General features: G+C 46.3%; 1 long non-coding RNA gene across 1 annotated transcript; it reads right to left on the minus strand.

Annotated features, from left to right (window-relative positions):
* Positions 1-2,843: 2,843 nt before the first annotated feature.
* LOC127948601 (uncharacterized) lies at positions 2,844-3,458 on the minus strand. Its single transcript, XR_008152130.1, has 3 exons — positions 3,383-3,458; positions 3,032-3,157; positions 2,844-2,956 (listed from the first exon to the last, which is right to left on the minus strand). It is a non-coding gene; the product is annotated as an uncharacterized LOC127948601 (long non-coding RNA).
* Positions 3,459-18,670: the final 15,212 nt, after the last annotated feature.

Here is an 18,670-nt window from a genome sequence, read left to right on the forward strand (position 1 = left end):
ATACTTTAGAATGCTACTGAGGTATGTAACACAAAGGGTATTCAAGAGAAAAATGGTGTCCACCAAACATAGGACTTTCTTTTCCTCTGCATTTTATTACCATCAGTTTTATATTAATTGATTGGACAAAATGCAATGCATTAAAAACATGGGGTGCAATTTGTGAACAAGATGATTTGTAAATGTTTTCTTATTTTGTTTAAAGATAATTATTTGTTTGTTTGTACTGCACTTCAGAAGCTTAGTGTGAAAAGATGGATATCAAAATCATAAAGTCATTGTTGGAAAGGTGTCAGATAAGCATAAGATGCCATTTTCATAAAGTCAGTTATTTTGTCTCGTGGAGTGAATGTAAACATATATTTATATGAAATAACTTATTGAGGACAGTACTAAAAATATATATCTTATTTTGTTAAAATTATTATAATTTTACATATTCTGCTAGGGGTATGCAGCTTGTGAGGATGTTTTTGCAGAATCAGACTCAAAGAATCTCCAATTTCTGTATACATTAATTGCCCGATGCATTTTACATTAATGTTTAAATGAAATAACTGACATTAAAATTCCTAGTAATTACTTTGGTAATCTAAAAAAATACTTTTCAGATGTAACTGTAATTTGATGCAGGTAATCACACTCACACTTGACATGATTTTGAATGATTGCACAGATACTATTTAAACTGAACTGAGATGATGACATCACTGAATTCAATGAGGAACTGCCATTTAACTGTCATTATTGCGTTATTGACACACAGTTTTCCTAATTAATGTTGTTCAGTTGCTTTGACACAAACTTTTTTTTCTTTTGTTTGTTTGTTTAAAGCGCTATACAAATAAATAAAAGTGACACTCGCTCAATCATGCCCGTTTTCACACACATTCCGTCAGCAGTGTGTATGCATTGTGTATTTTTTTACGCACCCATGTTAACGGATTCCAGCGTTCACACTGCACGCGGTTGCGGTCCGTCAGAGCATTCCAGGAGCGGTGCGTCTGCAGGAGTGCAGCGATTGTTTACGCACAGAGTCTATTTTTCATGTGCTGCATGCGCTGAATTAAAGTGACAGCGTATTGTTCGAGGTAAAAATTAACATGGATTGACATGGAAATGCAGTCATTTCACAATAAATGTATACAAATTAAAGCCTACTGTGTTTCACACGCAACACATGGGTTTTGGCTAGATTTAAAACAAGAAAAAGAGCAACTTTAGAGAAACAAGGCAACATTATATATGCACTTTTATAGAGGCAGAAAAACAAAGTTATTTAAGACCCGTTTGATTCCGTGTAATAAAGATTTAAATGTAAAAGGCACAAGAGTCTACTGTTTCTGTCAGTGGTGAGTTTAAATTTTAAATGTTTGTGATAAGCATTCCAGGAGCGGTGCGTCTGCAGGAGTGCAGCGATTGTTTACGCACCGAGTCTATTTTTCATGTGCTGCATGCGCTGAATTAAAGTGACAGCGTATTTGTCACTGGGTGACTAATCCGGGCGGAACTGTAGTGTGGGAAATATTTCCGCCCGGACTAATTTAAGTGAAACACAAGTTCTGTTCCGGTTGGCCCGAGGCGGGAAAATTATCCAAAATACATGTCAGGTGTGGGAAGAGGACGTGTTGGATACCGATTGGAGGATCGGGAAGGATGCAGTGATATAAAAGGGGCTGGTTTATGAACAGGAGGAGGTAGTTTTGTTCTGCTGTTATTCCACATGATACGGAAGTGGCTGGTGTGGCGTGGATGTTGCGATTTACGGGCTGCAACGGAGAATCCAAGGAAAATGGATATTGGAAGTGCGGAGGAAGTTAAGTGATCGACCTTTTGTATGTTGTGTTTACCTCTTATTGTGGATTGAGTTGAAGGAGCGATCCTACGTTTGGAAGGCCCCTGAGTGAAGGAGATCATTGAATTCGTGTTGGGAGAGGACAACACTGTGCACTGGTGGGTGAAGACTTTATGAACATTTCTTGTATATTGTGGAGAGTGAATGACGGATGTGGAGGGAGACTAACTGCCTTTAAGGAAGGATTCCGACTGCATATTTCTCCGTAGCAGTGGATAATCCCCCCCCCCCCTCTTGTGTTGATCTGATAATCCTCAGTGCTTGTGTGTTTACTCAGTGTTGATAGTAGTGCCTTGCGTTGGAGATCGCTGGGAAAAACGGAGAGACTCCGGTGTACGATATATCTGCCTGCTGTGGTCTGCCCTCCTGCCTTTGTCCATCTGACACGCCCTGTCAGGACTCTGAGCCCGAAACGGGAATACACCACCGATCTTCTTTCACTGAGTGTGTGGAGTGCGGTGAGTGCTGCTATATTGAAGTGTACACACGAGAAGAATTGTAGTGCCTTTGTGGTGTGTGGTGTTTGTCCGTGGTTGTGTCCCTGGTCGTAGGAAGAGGCCTGACGGAGAGGAGTAGTGTATTGGTGGCAACCACAGTCTTTACCTTAAGTAAGCTGGAGCTCGGACGTGTTGGGGGCGCCTCTGGAGGAGGTTGGATGACGTTGCCCACGCAGCAATCTCTGTAAGCTTTTAAATCAAAGCCTTATCCTTTTTATCCATGTGACGTTGTGTCATTGGCCTTGTCGGCAACCACCGGCCTTGTGCGTGTCGTCTGTGCTGTTTATTTGACGAGGGAAGCGAAGGACAACAGCCGATCCTCCCCCGTGTGCCCCCCTGTCGAGCTGGGCGGGAAGCCCAGTATTGTTTGCAGTCTCACCTGTAAGGCCCACCAGCCGTCAGTCATCGACTAAACTCGTATCTGCTTGGAATACAGACCTCTGAATATCTTCAGTGGTGAGTAGCACATTAACAGCCCTGTGAATACCCACCTGTGAATACCCACCTGTGTATCGAACACTGTATTTACCTGAGAGCTAGAACCCCGGCACGCTAACAGCCCAGCCCTGTGAATACTCACCTGTGTATTGAACGCTGTACTTACCTGAGAGCTAGAACCTCTGCACATTAACAGCCCAGCCCCGTGAATACTCACCTGTGTATTGAACTCTGTACTTACCTGAGAGCTAGAACCCCTGCACGCTAACAGCCCAGCCCTGTGAATACCCACCTGTGTATCGAACACTGTATTTACCTGAGAGCTAGAACCCCGGCACGCTAACAGCCCAGCCCTGTGAATACTCACCTGTGTATTGAACGCTGTACTTACCTGAGAGCTAGAACCTCTGCACATTAACAGCCCAGCCCCGTGAATACTCACCTGTGTATTGAACTCTGTATTTACCTGAGAGCCAGAACCCCGGCACGCTAACAGCTCAGCCCTGTGAATACCCACCTGTGTATGGAACACTGTACTTATTTGAGAGCTAGAACCCCTGCACGCTAACAGCTCAGCCCTGTGAATACCCACCTGTGTATTGAACTCTGTACTTACCTGAGAGCTGGAACCTCTGCACATTAACAGCCCAGCCTTGGGTCTTGAAGTCCACCCCCCCCAGGGCCAGAAAGTCCCTGCACGTCAACTGCCTAGCTCTTGCTTTAAACTTACCTGGAGTGGAGTCGGCTGGAAAGTAAGGGCTGAAGTGGAGTGTTGTCGAGGAAGGGCTGAAGAGGAGTGTTATTGAGACTGGAATCCGTAGTTGTGGATAAAGAATAGTTCGAGTCATCATTAGTTTTAAAGTTTCCTTTCCCCTTTCCCCAAACTTTTAAACAAATAAAATTGTTACATTTTAATCTTGGTTGTCCGTCCATTCATTGGGGTGTTGTGGGACCTCCTCGAGGTGGAAGTTAGAGGGAGGAGCGAGACCCGTTAAATTGGTGGTCCGCTCTGGCCTGTGACATATTGTTCGAGGTAAAAATTAACATGGATTGACATGGAAATGCAGTCATTTCACAATAAATGTATACAAATGAAAGCCTACTGTGTTTCACACGCAACACATGGGTTTTGGCTAGATTTAAAACAAGAAAAAGAGCAACTTTAGAGAAACAAGGCAACATTATGTATGCACTTTTATAGAGGCAGAAAAACAAAGTTATTTAAGACCCGTTTGATTCCGTGTAATAAAGATTTAAATGTAAAAGGCACAAGAGTCTACTGTTTCTGTCAGTGGTGAGTTTAAATTTTAAATGTTTGTGATAACCTTAAAAAGTAGGCTGATGTTGTGTCAAATGTGTTGCAGCTTGTTTCAGCAACTTATTATAAAAACCTAGCAGTCAAATGCATGAGTAATACGTTGTTTATATTTAAATTTAAATATGTCTATGAAAGATTGTTACTGTACTGTGATGAAAGAGTATCACAATGCTGTGTTTTGTGGATTAAACAGCCGCGGATCATTAGCGGACTGCAAACGCATCCTGTGTGAAAGCACAATGAGTCTGTGCAGCTTCAGCACCACATACGTAACACACTCGGACTGCATACGCACTGCAGACAGATTATATGTGAAACAGGCGTCAGTCTCTCTCAAAATACTCAACTACACATAATACACAGCTTTTAAAGGGGTAATATGATGTTGCTAAAAATAACATTATTTTTTGTACTTTGTGTTATGAAATGTGTTTAATGCAGTTTAAAAAATAAATAAATAAATATTTTCTACATAATGTGCATTATTGCTTATCCTCTATGCCCCGCCTTTCTGAAACATGTCGAGTTTTACAAAGCTTAACATTCTGAAAAGCGAGGTATGCTCTGATTGGCCAGCTATCCAGTGTGTTAACAGACGCGACAAGACAAAAACATTAAATCTCATTAGAAATTAGGCATTTGAGGCATCCAGACATAATTACAGATTATAATGACTTAAACTGTCTTTTTATGCATTGAGTTGCATTGTGCATCATAAACATAAAACCATGTCTGCATTTGTTATCGGAGAAACAACACTACAACGCTACTCTACACTACTCAAAACTTGTGTTTTGGCGAATTCTTTAAAGGGGGGGTGAAATGCTATTTCATGCATACTGAGTTTTTTCCACTGTTAAAGAGTTGGATTCCCATGCTAAAATACTCCTTCAAACGTACAACTTAATTTTTGAAACTTTGTCCATGTTTAGCATGGGTTTGTCACAAGTTTCGGAAAGTTTTTTTTTTTTTTTTTCGAGTATGGCTCTGTATGAAATTAGATGGAGCGGAATTTCCTTATATGGGTCCTAAGGATACTTCTGCCGGAAGAGCGTGCGCTCCTGTATAGCAGAGCACTGAGAGCACAGACATTCACTGATCAGAGCGAGAGCGTCACGAAATGTCACAAAAGAAGTGTGTTTTTGGTTGCCAGGGCTTGACAACCCTGCACAGATTACCAAAAAAAAAAAAAAAAAAAAAAAAAACAGCATTAAGGGACCAGTGGATGGAGTTTATTTTTACAGAGCATCAACGGAGTTGTGCAAGTGTTTTTGTTTGTTCCCTGCATTTCGAAGATGCTTGTTTTACAAACAAGGCCCAGTTTGACGCCGGATTTGCACATAGTTTATTTCTTAAGGATAATGAAGTCCCAACGAAAAAGGGTGATGATCGTGTGTTGGAACCGCAGGCGGTGAGTAAAACTGCTTCAAATATCTCTGTGTTGTTGACTTAGCTATCGGCGCAAAAGCAACTGATTTCTAGTTGTGTCCTCGTTTGGAAGGCAAAACAAAGTATTTTCGCTTTCACAACAAAACTCACAGCATCTTCACAACATAGTGGCAACGGTGGCAGCAACAAATAAAATTATGCCTTCTTTCTTTGCATGAACGTTTGGGCAGCAAACGTTATGCAAATCTTCCCACATTGTGATGTAGAGATGTGGGCATGAAATAAACAAGGCATTTTAGGAGGTCGTGGATGAGTCTTAACTTTTATAAAGAATATCTCTTTAGGTTTCAGATTTAGTCTTTGCAACTTTAGGGATCTTATCTATTCAAAAACAGCTTGTAACAATCTAAAGAGAAAGGATAACTTGAAAACACATCATGTGACCTCTTTAATACAGTAATACAATAAGCTTATAATGAAGCAACTCAACATTCATTCATTACTAGTTCTAAAGTAATGGAGGCTTGGACTCAGCTGTTAAATTGTCAACTTGATTTGAATATGTGGCAGAAGGGAAGCAGCTCTGCACAAAAGAGGGCTTTTAAAGATACTCCGTTGTAGTTTCATATGCATTTACACACTTGAGCTGTCAAACGTCTTGGTTACGTACGTAACTCTCATTCCCTGATGGAGGGAAAAGAGACATTATGTCGAATGACATATGGTTTCTCACTTGGGAGGAATAACATCTATGAATGAAAGAGAAAATGCCAATAAAAAATTAGCTAGTGGATTTTGCATAACATAGCCACTTCCCATGCCTACAGGTATAAATAGGCGATAGGTGCATCCACTCTTCAGGTTTTAGACTGAGGAGCGGAGAATGTCTCCCGGAAGCAGCAAATGTTTCAAGGTTGTGGCATGGAGACATAACATCTCCATTCCATCCATCAGGGAACAAGGGTTACGTATGTAACCAAAACGTTCCCTACCTGTCGGTCACTACGAGTTATTGAACGACATATGAGGTCCATGGAAAACATCACAACCTGAACAGCATTATAACCCTGTGGCACTGCAATTGTCGGCAAGCCGTGGCATCTCAAAGCAAAGCAAATTCACTGACCTTGGTACCGAAAGGAACCAAAAGGGTGAGTACATCGCTGATGGAGAAGGCCATGCTGCTGTTACATCAGCAACAAGTTTTTGGAAGGGATTACAAACTTCAGTGAAAGATTGCTTCAAATCTTTCCTATTCTTTATTTCAGCTTGGCAGAACTATCGGGTAGCGAGTCTTAGGAAAAGGTCCCTACAGAGACCACATCCTACACATAGGGAGGTGAAATGTGGAGATACTGATATGTACTGACCCAGGGGGCATTACTACATATAAAATGGGTCTTGAGGCAGGTCCTACCTTAGTGTAGGGATGGAACAGCTGCCAGAACAGACTGATAGAGCGGGTTTGTAAAGGGAAGACACAGGTGTGTGTCCCCCAAATTTGTTAGGTGTCACCTAGCCCGCAGCTCATCAGATGTCTGCCAGAGAGACTTGCCTTTGGAATGGTACGCCAAGGCGATGTCATCCACTATCTGCTTTGAGACAGCCTTCGCTTTCTGCTGACCTCCAAAGCAGACCAGGAACTGCTCAGAGCTTCTGAAGCTCTGGGTGCAGTCCATGTATATGCGAGGCACTCTTATGGGACACAACCATGCCAAGGCTGGATCTACCTACTCTGGGTTCACCACCTGGCCTCGGAAGGGAGTGGTTGGGAACATTGGGCATGTGTCCAAGTCCCAGGACAATGTGAGAGTAAGCCGGCCCAAACACAAGGCACAGTTCACTTACCAAAAATGCTTGGAGGTCCCCTACCCTCTTGATGAAAGTGAGTTTGATCAGGAGTGCTGTCTTCAGAGACCGGAATTTTAGCTCGACTGAATCAAGCGGCTCAAAGGGACCCCTCTGAAGTCCAGCCAGGACAATAGAGAGGTTTCAGGAGGGTATTAGGGATGTCCTAGGAGGATTTAACCTTCTCGCACCCCTCAGGAACTTAGCGATCAAGTCGTGCTTCCCCAGGGACCGGCCGTCCACTGAATCGTGATGGCTGCAATGGCAGCCACATACACTTTCAAGGTGAAGGGTGACAGCCTATGCTCCAACCTTTCTTGCAGGAAAGAAAGCATGACTCAAGCATCTCTGGGGGTCTTCTCGATGAGACGGACACCAATTTGTGAACAGACTCCACTTCGAAGCATAGACCTGCCTCATAGAAGGAGCTCTAGGCTGAGTGATAGTGTCTACCACCGTGGCAGATCACTTATGTCTGCCACGTACCCTCCAGGTGCCATATAGAGCCCAACCCCTGAGAGAGGAGGACCCTCCACAGGGGGGATGTGCCAGGAAGGCACCTCACAAGTAGCATGAGTTCTGAAAACCAGGTCCAGGTGAGCCAGTAAGGCGCAACCACCAGGAACTGTTCCTCTCTGACATTGCACAGTGTCTGAGTGAGCAGACTCACTGGGGAAAACAAATACTTGCATAGAGCCCGAAGCCAGCTTTGTACCAGTGCATCCATACCCAGGGGGGTCTGTGGGAAGCAAATAGGTCTATCTGGGCTTCTCTGAATCGACTCCAGATCCTTTCCTTTCCCCAGGGAAAGTGAGCTGTTGTGAGACCAGAGTCGGCTGCCCCTATTGAGCTCTCCTGGAGTGTGGACAGTGCACAGTGACTTGAGACGTGCCTGACTCCAGAGGAGGAGATGGTAGGTGAGCTGAGACGTGATACCTGATCGTAAACCACCCTGTCCTGTCCAACATGTCCTTGTCTAGCAAAAGCGGCCAAAACCGCCGTAAAGCTGGATGCACTGCCAGCAACTCCAGACAGTTGCTGTGCCAAAGCAGTCAATGTCCTGTCCAGAACCCCAAAGCTGTCATTCAGTTCGATCGCTCCAAACCAATACCGGGATTGAATGCATTTGATAAAACATTTCTGCATCAACATTTTGAACTGGAGCTTGTGCAGGGCCCAATTCCAAATTTGCAGATCCAATATAGGTCAAAGGCGACTGTTTTTCTTGGTTATGATGAAATATGGGCTGTAAAACCCCTTCCTCATCTCTGCTGGAGGGACTGGCTCGATTGCATCATTTGCCAACAGTACAGCAATCTCCTTGAGCAAGACAGAAGCATCCCAGACTGCTACTGAAGTCTCGAAAACACCATTAAACTTAGGGGGTCACCACATCAAAGAAAAAAGAGAGCTTTGCCGATGTCTCTCATCTTATCTAGGTTTAGCCAGAGATGGCGCTCCTGAACCACTAAAGCTGACATCACCTTCCAGAGGGACCGTGCCTTGACTTTAGTCACCTGTAGGGCGAAGTCAGTCGCCGTGTGTAGCTCCTGCATTAACCTCAGGTAGGTACCACCCTTTTAGTGCCTTGGCTTGAGGTACCTGCAGGATAGCCATAGCATGCAGGGCAGAGGCAGCTTGGCCTGCAGCACTGTAAGCTTTGGCAGCAAGAGCTGCCGACAGCTTACAGGCTTTGGACAGGAGACGCAGACGATTCCTCCAAGTGGCAGCGTTTTACTGGCACAAGTGCACCGCAACCACTCTCTCCACCTGGGGATTGTCCATGAACCTCTTGGCTGCCCCGCCATCGAGGGTGGTGAGGATGGAAGAGGGAGATGAGCGGCTTCTGGCCGTAAAAGGGACCATCCATGACTTCAGTCACTTTTTCATGCACCTCCGGGAAGAAAGGAACTGGAGCAGAATGCGGTTGGCCTCCCAATTGAGACCCCAAGTGAGATAAATTTTCATAATGTACATATTTTTTTGCAAAAAATATTGCAATTATTCCTGGCAGAATATTCCATGGCAAAGAACAAAGAAACTGTTCTTATGCCTGGATGTTTGGGTAATCTACAGCTCCTTGCAGAGGGCAGAACAAGAGGTTACATGGGGGCATGGGGCTCAGTGATGATTTGTGAAGAAGGGCAGGAGTGCATCAATTATTTTCTCGGTAGTCCTGACTGTCTGCTGAAGTTTGTTTTGTTTGATTTAAGGCCCCAACCAAAATAGCTGTCATTCAGTTGTGCACTTATATAACTGAGTAGAGATGGAAATCTTTTAGAATTTAATCAGTTCTTCTAAACTGAGAAACCAATATTCCCTTGATCTTTTGACAAATAAGAGGTCATTGTACTATAAAAAAAACATAAACACAAGTTTCAGAACTCAAAACATTGTTGTTAGTCTAAAAGCAATTTGTACTGAAGGCAGTCTGCCAAAACGACAGCTTTTGGAATTATCTATTCTATGATGTTAAGAGTGTGGATCAATACTGCCTCCACGGAAGATCAATGCCTGCTTCGACATAACTGCTTGTTTGTTCCCGCCCTCTGATTTGCGCATGTAGTGTTTATGAGAGAGGTGTAGCCACAGGTCTATGCAGAAACCAAACGATAAAGATGGCTCCAAAGACAAAAAGATACCGTGCTGTTCTGTGCCAAGCTGTGGAAAAAAACTGTCTATGTGTTGCCTTACTTCTGATTCCAATGTTATTTTTAATGAAGATCCAGACCATGCCAGTAAGAACTCTTTTCTGTGGATTTGTTTACAAACAAGACATAATTTAATGGGGGATTTAAAAAAGAATGGAACTGAAATACAATGCTGTGCAGACTATATTGGATCTGACAGTAATGTCTCAACACAAGTGTGAGTAACTATCATGGACGTATAATACGTGGGGGATGTGGGACACACACCCACTTTTAATAGCATGTAAATTCGTCCCTCGCGCACACCCGTGTGTTTTCCAGGGCCAGAAATTCAAAGAGACAGGATAGTCTGTGCATATGACCTGATGTTTTATTCGTACCCAGAATTCTCTCATGCAGTGTATTCTTTATTCACACTCAAAGCTGGAGGGTACTTTCCAAAAGAAAGTCCAATACGGACTCATATAGGAGTAATACATTAAACATACCAGAATATCCCTAATATAGAAAAAGCGTTTCTGGAATCTGCATCTGAAATAGCATGTATTTGCACAGTTTATGTATCTCAGAAGGGACATCGATGCATTAAAATTGCAGATAAAGATGTATTAATTGGTGTTATGTTAATGTTTAAACACAAAACTTTGAATACTGATATTTGAAATAATTTAAAACATGGAAAAAAAAGTCTAAATATGACATTAAAACCGCCAGTTGGTGACAGCAAGTGAATGTTAATGAGTGAGTCATTGAGATTCAACCGATTCATTCAAACGGCTGAATCATTGAGAAACAAAGCATTTGACTGTGTTAATGAGTGAATCACTGAATCATTTATTCAACCGATTAGTTCAAAATGCTGATTCATTCAATAAGTAAACACCATCCATTGCTCAGAAATGCAAAACACACTCTGTGTGTGATTTGGTCATATAGCCTAATTGATACACTCTAAAAACTGCTGGGTTGAAAACAACCCAATTTGGGTTATTTTGACAACCCAGCGCTGGGTCAAAAAGGGACGAACCCAGCGCTGGGTTATTTTAACCCAACCAGTTGGGTTATCATATTTAACCCAGCCTGCTGGGTTGCCTTTTTTATGGTTTAAAATGACTATATTGCAGGGTTTAAAAAAACAGAGCGGGTGTTTTTTATCACTGTATTTCAGAAGGAAAACTACTGTATTTAGAAAATGTTCGATATCATTTTGCATGTGCTTGATAAGGCAGCGTTTGTGAGCTCAGAGCCGCTCTGCAGCCGTTACCGGAGAAACCTACCTCTCCCGCTCTTAGCGCCTCCTGCTGGCAGAAAATAAACTCGCAAAGTGCAGCCACCAATTGAATGTAAGGATGTGGGGAAACAATGCATTTCTACGTTAAAATTAACCCAAATTGAGCTAGGCATTAAACCTACAAATGTTGTTCATTTTAAATATCACTTTTACACACAAATAATAATTATCAAAAGGAAAATATTTATTAAAAACGAGAAAAGTCAAAAAGTGACATGCTAGAAGAAATGCAGAAAAGGATGGCATTAACAGCTACAGAGTTCATAAAGCATTGAACATTTGATGAATATAACTTAAGATCAAATTGGACTTTGTTCAATTGTATATATTGTATTAAAATATACGAAAACACATACAATAAATGTACAATTAGTTAAGTTTTTTTCCAACTATTCTGGCATGACAGTACACAAATAAATCACAACATTAACTTTGATATTATAACATTTAACAGACGCATGTGGTGTGTGTGTGTGTGTGTGTGTGAAAGAAAGTGACAGGTGTATGAATGACAGAGTGTAAACTCTTCTACTAAACACAGAAAAAGCATTGAACTTTTTTTTTTTTTTACAAATTATACACTTACAGTTTGTTTCATAGTCCATGAATACAGATCATGCATCACGGTCAATTTTCATGATCTCTTTAGCATAACTGATGTTATCATGAAGAAACCCCATCAGCACAGCATGTGACATCTTCTACATCATCCAGGGCAGCGTCCTCCTTTAAAACCACCGCTGCATCAGTTTAGGGCAAAGAAGATTCTCCTCTCTGACCAGCATTCATCCCAGTCACCGCCTGTTCTTCATCAGTGGCCTAAGAGAAACACATTTGAAAAAATTAAACATTTAATTAAACTATCCATTTTCAGAGGTGTATTCACATCCGTAAGGATAGGCAAATAATCGGTTTTAAAGTTTCAACACTTTGTGTGGTTGTTTAATGTCTCAGTCCACCAGAGCGCTCCAGAATGCTATAATGGCAGCACTAGTGTGAGGGCATGCGATATTGTTTGAATAAATATTGCTTTCAGAAAGCTTCTTTACTGAAACATTAAAACAGACATGACATTCACATACCTCACAATATTCATGTACGTGGAGGGCTGCTCTTCAAACCGTTAGTTCACCAAATAATTAAAATGTTTATAATTTACTCTCCCCATGTTTTTCCAGACTCATACAAAATCTGCTAATTTTTTGGAAAACGTATGAATATATTTAATATTCTCTTTTTGTGTCCTCCCTAGTCTGGGAGACCAGTATTTTACTTTGAACATGTTTGCTATCATATAATTTAAGATGTATTCATATATAAATATCAGAATTTACTTCTACAATAACTCTATATTTATGAAGCTTGAAAATACTGATTATCTAAACTATAAATGGATTAACAAATATTATGAGAAAACTAAAAATATATTAATTTATGTTGTAAAGACAGACAAAAGTCTTATAGGTTTGGAATGACTTGAGGGCAAGTAAATGATTTTTTGTGTGAACTTTACCTCTAAGAGCGAAGACCAAGAATAATGACTCTCCAAATCAGACAACTCCAAAGTTGGTTTGAGTTCTGCAATAAAAAACACAGACATCAGTGGTCTTAATGAAATGAGCACGTAATCACACTGTTGTTGCATCACAATGTGAAGTAAACTGGCAGGAGACAACAGAAAAATTTATTTTCTAAAAATAACTTAAAATTTTTAAGTTTTAACTTAAAAATCTCAAAGGAATGATGCTCTCCCATGTCTCTTGCTTTTAACATCTACAAAAACAAAAAACAAACATTATTTTACTCTTAGTAAAACACAACAACAACTGATAACATGAAATTATGAAGTTTACTTGCCTTAAACGATCTTAAACGATCTAATTTAACTTACATCAGTCTCAAAAGAATGAAGTTATCTTGTCTCTGGATTTCAACATCTATAAAAAAACACACATTATTTTAGTCTTAGTAAAAAATAAAGATAACTTGATGTTATTCTGAAGTTTACTCTCCTTAAACCGTCTGTCCCTCTCTTCAGAAGAACACCTCCTCCTCATCCTCACACAGGTCTGTGACTCCTCACACAAACAGCTTCTGTGTCTTTAACTCTCAGCGCGAGGACAATGAAGACAGGAGCTGGACAAGTCTGAAATATTACATGTAAAACATACTTTTAACAGTTACCACTTCAACAGCCTCAAAATAATTATGCTAGTCTTTACTACACAATGCCGTTTCCTTTAGGAGACAAACATACATTCAGTTTAACCGCGAAAAAAAAAGACAAATTCACATGAGTGTAACCGTGAACATAACCGTCTGTTCCCTATCTGTCGGTCACTACGAGTTATGTCGACCGACAAATGGGGTCTCACTTGGGAGGCCAATCATCTCTGATTTTAAGAGAAAACGCCAATGAAATTGGCAAGTGGATTAACACACCTGAGCCACTCCCCGTGCCAGCGGGTATAAATAGGGCGACAGGTGCATCCACTCATTAGATTTTTGCTTCGGAGCCGAGTGGTTGTATGAAAGCCGTTATACTCCACAAAGCCATTCATCTGCTGTGTCGGGAAGCTGTTCTGGTTGGCGGTACGGCGCAAACAGCGGTGTCCCTTTCAGCGATTCCCCTGGGCGCTTCAACTAAGAGAGCAGATTTCCTAAAAGAGCAAATCGCGGACGATTCGCGTCTTTTTCAAGACGCCGTTTCGTCCGCGTCCTTCTGGATGCGGTCGTTTCCTGTTCTCTGACAACGGCCACGTTCGCTCTCTTCCGTGTCTGGGCATTCAGCACGCTGAAGGCGCGTTCGTGGATGGTTCATGCACGCACTGCGTGTGTGACCATGGCAACGCTGTGATCGCGTCTCCCCTTTCTTAAAGGGAAGGGAGCAGACCCCTCTGTCACTACCCGTTCTGGTTTCTCTGTCTCGAGCAGAGGACCGCCGGCTAGTGCTCTGGGAGATTTGAAGGTGACCGTGAGAGCTTCTCCGCCGGGCCACGCCCCACGGACCTCTTACCCCTTCCGCAGTGTTTGTCCTGTGCAGCTGCTGGGTGATTTTGCTGGGCTGTCTTATGGCAGTCCCAGCGGGTCATTCAGTTTGCCGCCGGAGATCAGATGTCGATTGCAGCATCGGGGGATGGGTTATCGACCTCTGTGGATGAAGATTCGGCGGGGCTGCCCCCCTCGGGTGTTGTCGCCACTGCCGAATTGGACCCAGAGTCGACAGCCGTGCTTGCCCGGGCAGCTGTGAGCATCAGGATGGAGGTGAATGCACCGCCAGCCCTGAGTGCTCATGGCTGTTTGATTGGTTCTCGGTGTGGAGCGCGACTCACAACCGCGTTTTACTCTGGTTCCTTTCTTCCCGGATGTGCATGGGGAAGTGATGTAGTCGTGGATGGCCCCTTTTACGGCCGGAAGCAGCTCATTTCGTTCCTCCGTCCTCACTACCCTCGATGGCGAGGCAGCTAGGGGTGTGTTGACATTCCCCAGCAGGAGAGTGCGATTGCGGTGCACTTGTGTCCGCAAAACGCCGCCACTGGGAGGGATAGTCCGCGCCCCTCACCCAAGGCCTGTAAGCTGTCGGCCGCGCTCGCTACCAAGGCTTACAGTGCTGCGGGCCAAGCTGTCTCTGCTTTGCATGCCTTGGCTATCCTGCAAACCCAACAAGCCAAGGCTTTAACAAATGCACGAGGGTAGGACCAACCCGAGGTTGATGCAGGAGCTGCGCATGGCGACTGACCTCCCCCTTCTGGGTGACGGAAGTCACAACGCAGTCCCTCGGGTAAGCGATGTCCACTCTGGTGGTCCAGTAGTGCCGTTTCAGGTTCAGCCTGGTCTGTATGAGAGACATTGACAAAGTGCATTTTCTCGATGCTCCCATGTCCCAGGCTGTCCTGTGTGGCGACGCTGTCAGGGGCTGTGCCCAGTAGTTCCTGACAGAACAACAGCAGACTGAGGCCATACAGCACATCTTGCCACGACGTGATCCTCTGGTTGCCACCATTCCGTCGCAGGCAGTGCCTCAGCCTGCTCGTCGCCGAGGGCGCCCCCCTGCGTCCTCCACACCAGCTCCGCCCCGTGCTGAGAGTTCTTCGAGGCCGGCGCGTCGAGCCCCGCGCAGGAGAGCGGCGCCCCCCGTGTCACTCCCGGCTGCAAAGTCCTCGAGGAAGTCGACTAAGCGGCCCTGACACGGGCAACTCGGAGATGCGGAGAACTGCTCTTCAGGAGATGGCGGAGAGAGCGCCACTCCCTCCCCCGGAGGAGGGCCGGGTGGAGAATCTTCTGGTTCTGTTCCGCCGCTGGTCGAACGGCCAGTGGCACCCACATTTTCATTGGAAGAGCAATTTCTCCTTCCTCCGAGTTGCAAGGCTTGTGGGCTGACAATGAGCGACGCACAGCTTCCTCATTCTCACCCACGACGCCCCCTTTCGCCAGCGGCCAAGAGGTCGCGGTTCGGAGACGCAACGCCTCTCCACGCGTCTCTGGCCAGTTCCTCCGGGAACACGGGGAGTGTGGTTGCGATGACCCAGGACGCAGTGCCTTCTGGGCCTTCCGGCACGACTCCCCATCGCTGCACCACTGCGGGTATGTCGACTGTCCCTTTGGTGCCACTTGTACGGTATCTGGGAGCGTGGCTTGCGCTGCCCAACCCGTCACGCTGGCTCATCCGGACGGTTCGACTCGGCTATGCGATTCAGTTCGCCCGGCGACCCCCCCAAGTTCAATGGCATGCTCGAGACTTCGGTGGCAGTCCAGGACGCCCCTGTCTTGCGCGAGGAGATTGCTGTCCTCCTGGCGAAGGATGCAATCGAGCCGGTCCCTCCAGCCGAGATGAGGACGGGGCTTTACTGCCCTTACTTCATCGTGCCCAAGAAAAGCGGTGGCCTTCGACCTATCCTGGTTCTGCGAGTCTTGAATCGGGCCCTACACAAGCTCCCGTTCAGGATGTTGACGCAGAAACGCGTTATCAAATGCGTCCAGCCCCAGGACTGGTTTGCAGCGATCGACCTGAAAGACGCGTACTTTCATGTCTCTATCCTCCCTCGTCACAGACCGTTCCTGCGCTTTGCTTCCGAGGGTCAGGCATGGCAGTACAAGGTCCTCCCCTTCGGGCTCTCCCTGTCCCCCCGTGTCTTCACGAAGGTCGCGGAGGGCGCCCTTGCCCCACTTTGGGAAGTGGGCATCAGGATCCTCAACTATCTCGACGACTGGCTCATTATGGCCCGGTCCCGAGAAGAGTTGTGCGATCACAGGGACTTCGTGCTTCGGCACCTCAGTCAGTTGGGGCTTCAGGTCAACCGGGAGAAGAGCAAGCTCTCCCCTGTGCAGAGAATCTCTTATCTCGGTATGGAGTTAGACTCGGTGAGTATGATGGCACGTCTCACCAGCGAGCGTGCCCACTCAGTGCTGAACTGCCTGAGTTCCTTCAGAGGCAGGATAGTGGTACCGCTGAAACACTTTCAGAGGCTCCTGGGGCATATGGCATCCGCAGCCGCAGTCACGCCGCTCGGGTTGCTTCATATGAGACCACTTCAGCACTAGTTACGCTCCCGAGTCCCGAGATGGGCATGGCGCCGCGGTACACATCGTGTCACCATCACACTGATGTGTCGCCGCCTATTCAGTCCTTGGTCGGACCTTGCTTTCTACGGGCCGGCGTGCCCTTAGAACAAGTGTCCCAGCACGTTGTTGTCACAACAGATGCCTCCAACTCGGGCTGGGGCGCGACATGCAACGGGCAGGCAGCTTCAGGGTCCTGGACAGGACCTCGACTGCTGTGGCACATCAACTGCCTGGAGTTGCTGGCAGTGCATCTAGCTTTGCGACGGTTTCGTCCGCTAGTGCTGGACAAGCACGTGTTGGTCCGCACGGACAACACTGCAGCTGTTTCGTACATCAACCGACAGGGCGGTTTACGATCACGTCGCATGTCTCAACTCGCCCGTCATCTCCTCCTCTGGAGTCAGACGTGGCTCAAGTCGCTGCGTGCTGTCCACATCCCGGGGGAGCTCAATCGTGCAGCCAGCGTGCTCTCACGACAGCTCACTTTCCCCGGGGAATGGCGACTCCATCCCCAGACGGCCCAGCTGATCTGGAGTCGATTCGGGGAAGCCCAGGTAGACCTGTTTGCTTCCCACGAGTCCTCCCACTGCCAGCTGTACTATTCCCTGTCCCAGGCCCCCCTGGGCACAGATGCACTGGCACACAGCTGGCCTCTGGCTTTACGCAAGTATGCGTTCCCCCAGTGAGCCTGCTCGCACAGACACTGTGCAAGGTCAGGGAGGACGAGGAACAGGTCCTGTTGGTTGCGCCTTACTGGCCCACCCGGACCTGGTTTTCGGAACTCATGCTCCTCGTGACAGCCCCTCCCTGGCGCATCCCCCGGAGGAGAGACCTTCTCTCTCAGGGGCCTGGCACCATTTGGCACCCGCGCCCAGATCTCTGGAACCTCCATGTGTGGCTTCTAGACGGGACGCGGCAGACCTAAGTGATCTGCCCCCAGCGGTGGTAGACACTATCACTCAGGCTAGAGCCCCTTCTACGAGGCAGGCCTATGCTCTGAAGTGGAGTCTGTTCACGAATTGGTGTTCTTCTCACCGGGAAGACCCCCGGAGATGCCCGGTCAGAGTCGTGCTTTCTTTCCTGCAAGGTAGGCTGGAGCGTGGGCTGTCACCCTCCACCCTGAAGGTGTATGTGGCTGCCATTGCAGCACATCACGATGCAGTGGACGGCCGGTCCCTGGGGAGGCATGACCTGATCGTTAGGTTCCTGAGGGGTGCCAGAAGGTTACATCCTCCTAGGACACCCCTGATTCCCTCCTGGGACCTCTCTATTGCCCTGGCGGGACTTCAGAGGGGTCCCTTTGAGCCGCTGGATTCGGTTGAGCTGAAGTTCCTGTCTCTCAAGACAGCGCTCCTGATCGCGCTCACTTCCATCAAGAGGGTCGGGGACCTCCAAGCATTTTCGGTAAGTGAAGAGTGCCTTGTGTTCGGGCCGGCCTACTCTCACGTTGTCCTGAGACCCCGGCCTGGATACGTGCCCAAGGTTCCCACCACTCCCTTCCGAGACCAGGTGGTGAACCTGCAAGCGCTGCCCCTGGAGGAGGCAGATCCAGCCTTGTCGTTGCTGTGTCCCGTAAGAGCGCTTCGCATATACGTGGACCGCACCCAGAGCTTCAGAAGCTCTGAGCAGCTCCTGGTCTGCTTTGGAGGTCAGCAGAAGGGGAAGGCTGTCTCTAAGCAGAGGTTGGCCCACTGGATAGTGGACGCCATCGCCTTGGCTTACCATTCCCAAGGCGAGCCGTGCCCCCTGGGGGTGAGGGCCCACTCCACACGGAGTGTGGCCTCCTCCTATGCGTTGGCGCACGGCGCCTCTCTGGCAGAC

This window comes from Carassius gibelio, chromosome B1, assembly GCF_023724105.1.
Source record: "Carassius gibelio isolate Cgi1373 ecotype wild population from Czech Republic chromosome B1, carGib1.2-hapl.c, whole genome shotgun sequence".
Classification (NCBI taxonomy): Eukaryota; Metazoa; Chordata; class Actinopteri; order Cypriniformes; family Cyprinidae; genus Carassius; species Carassius gibelio.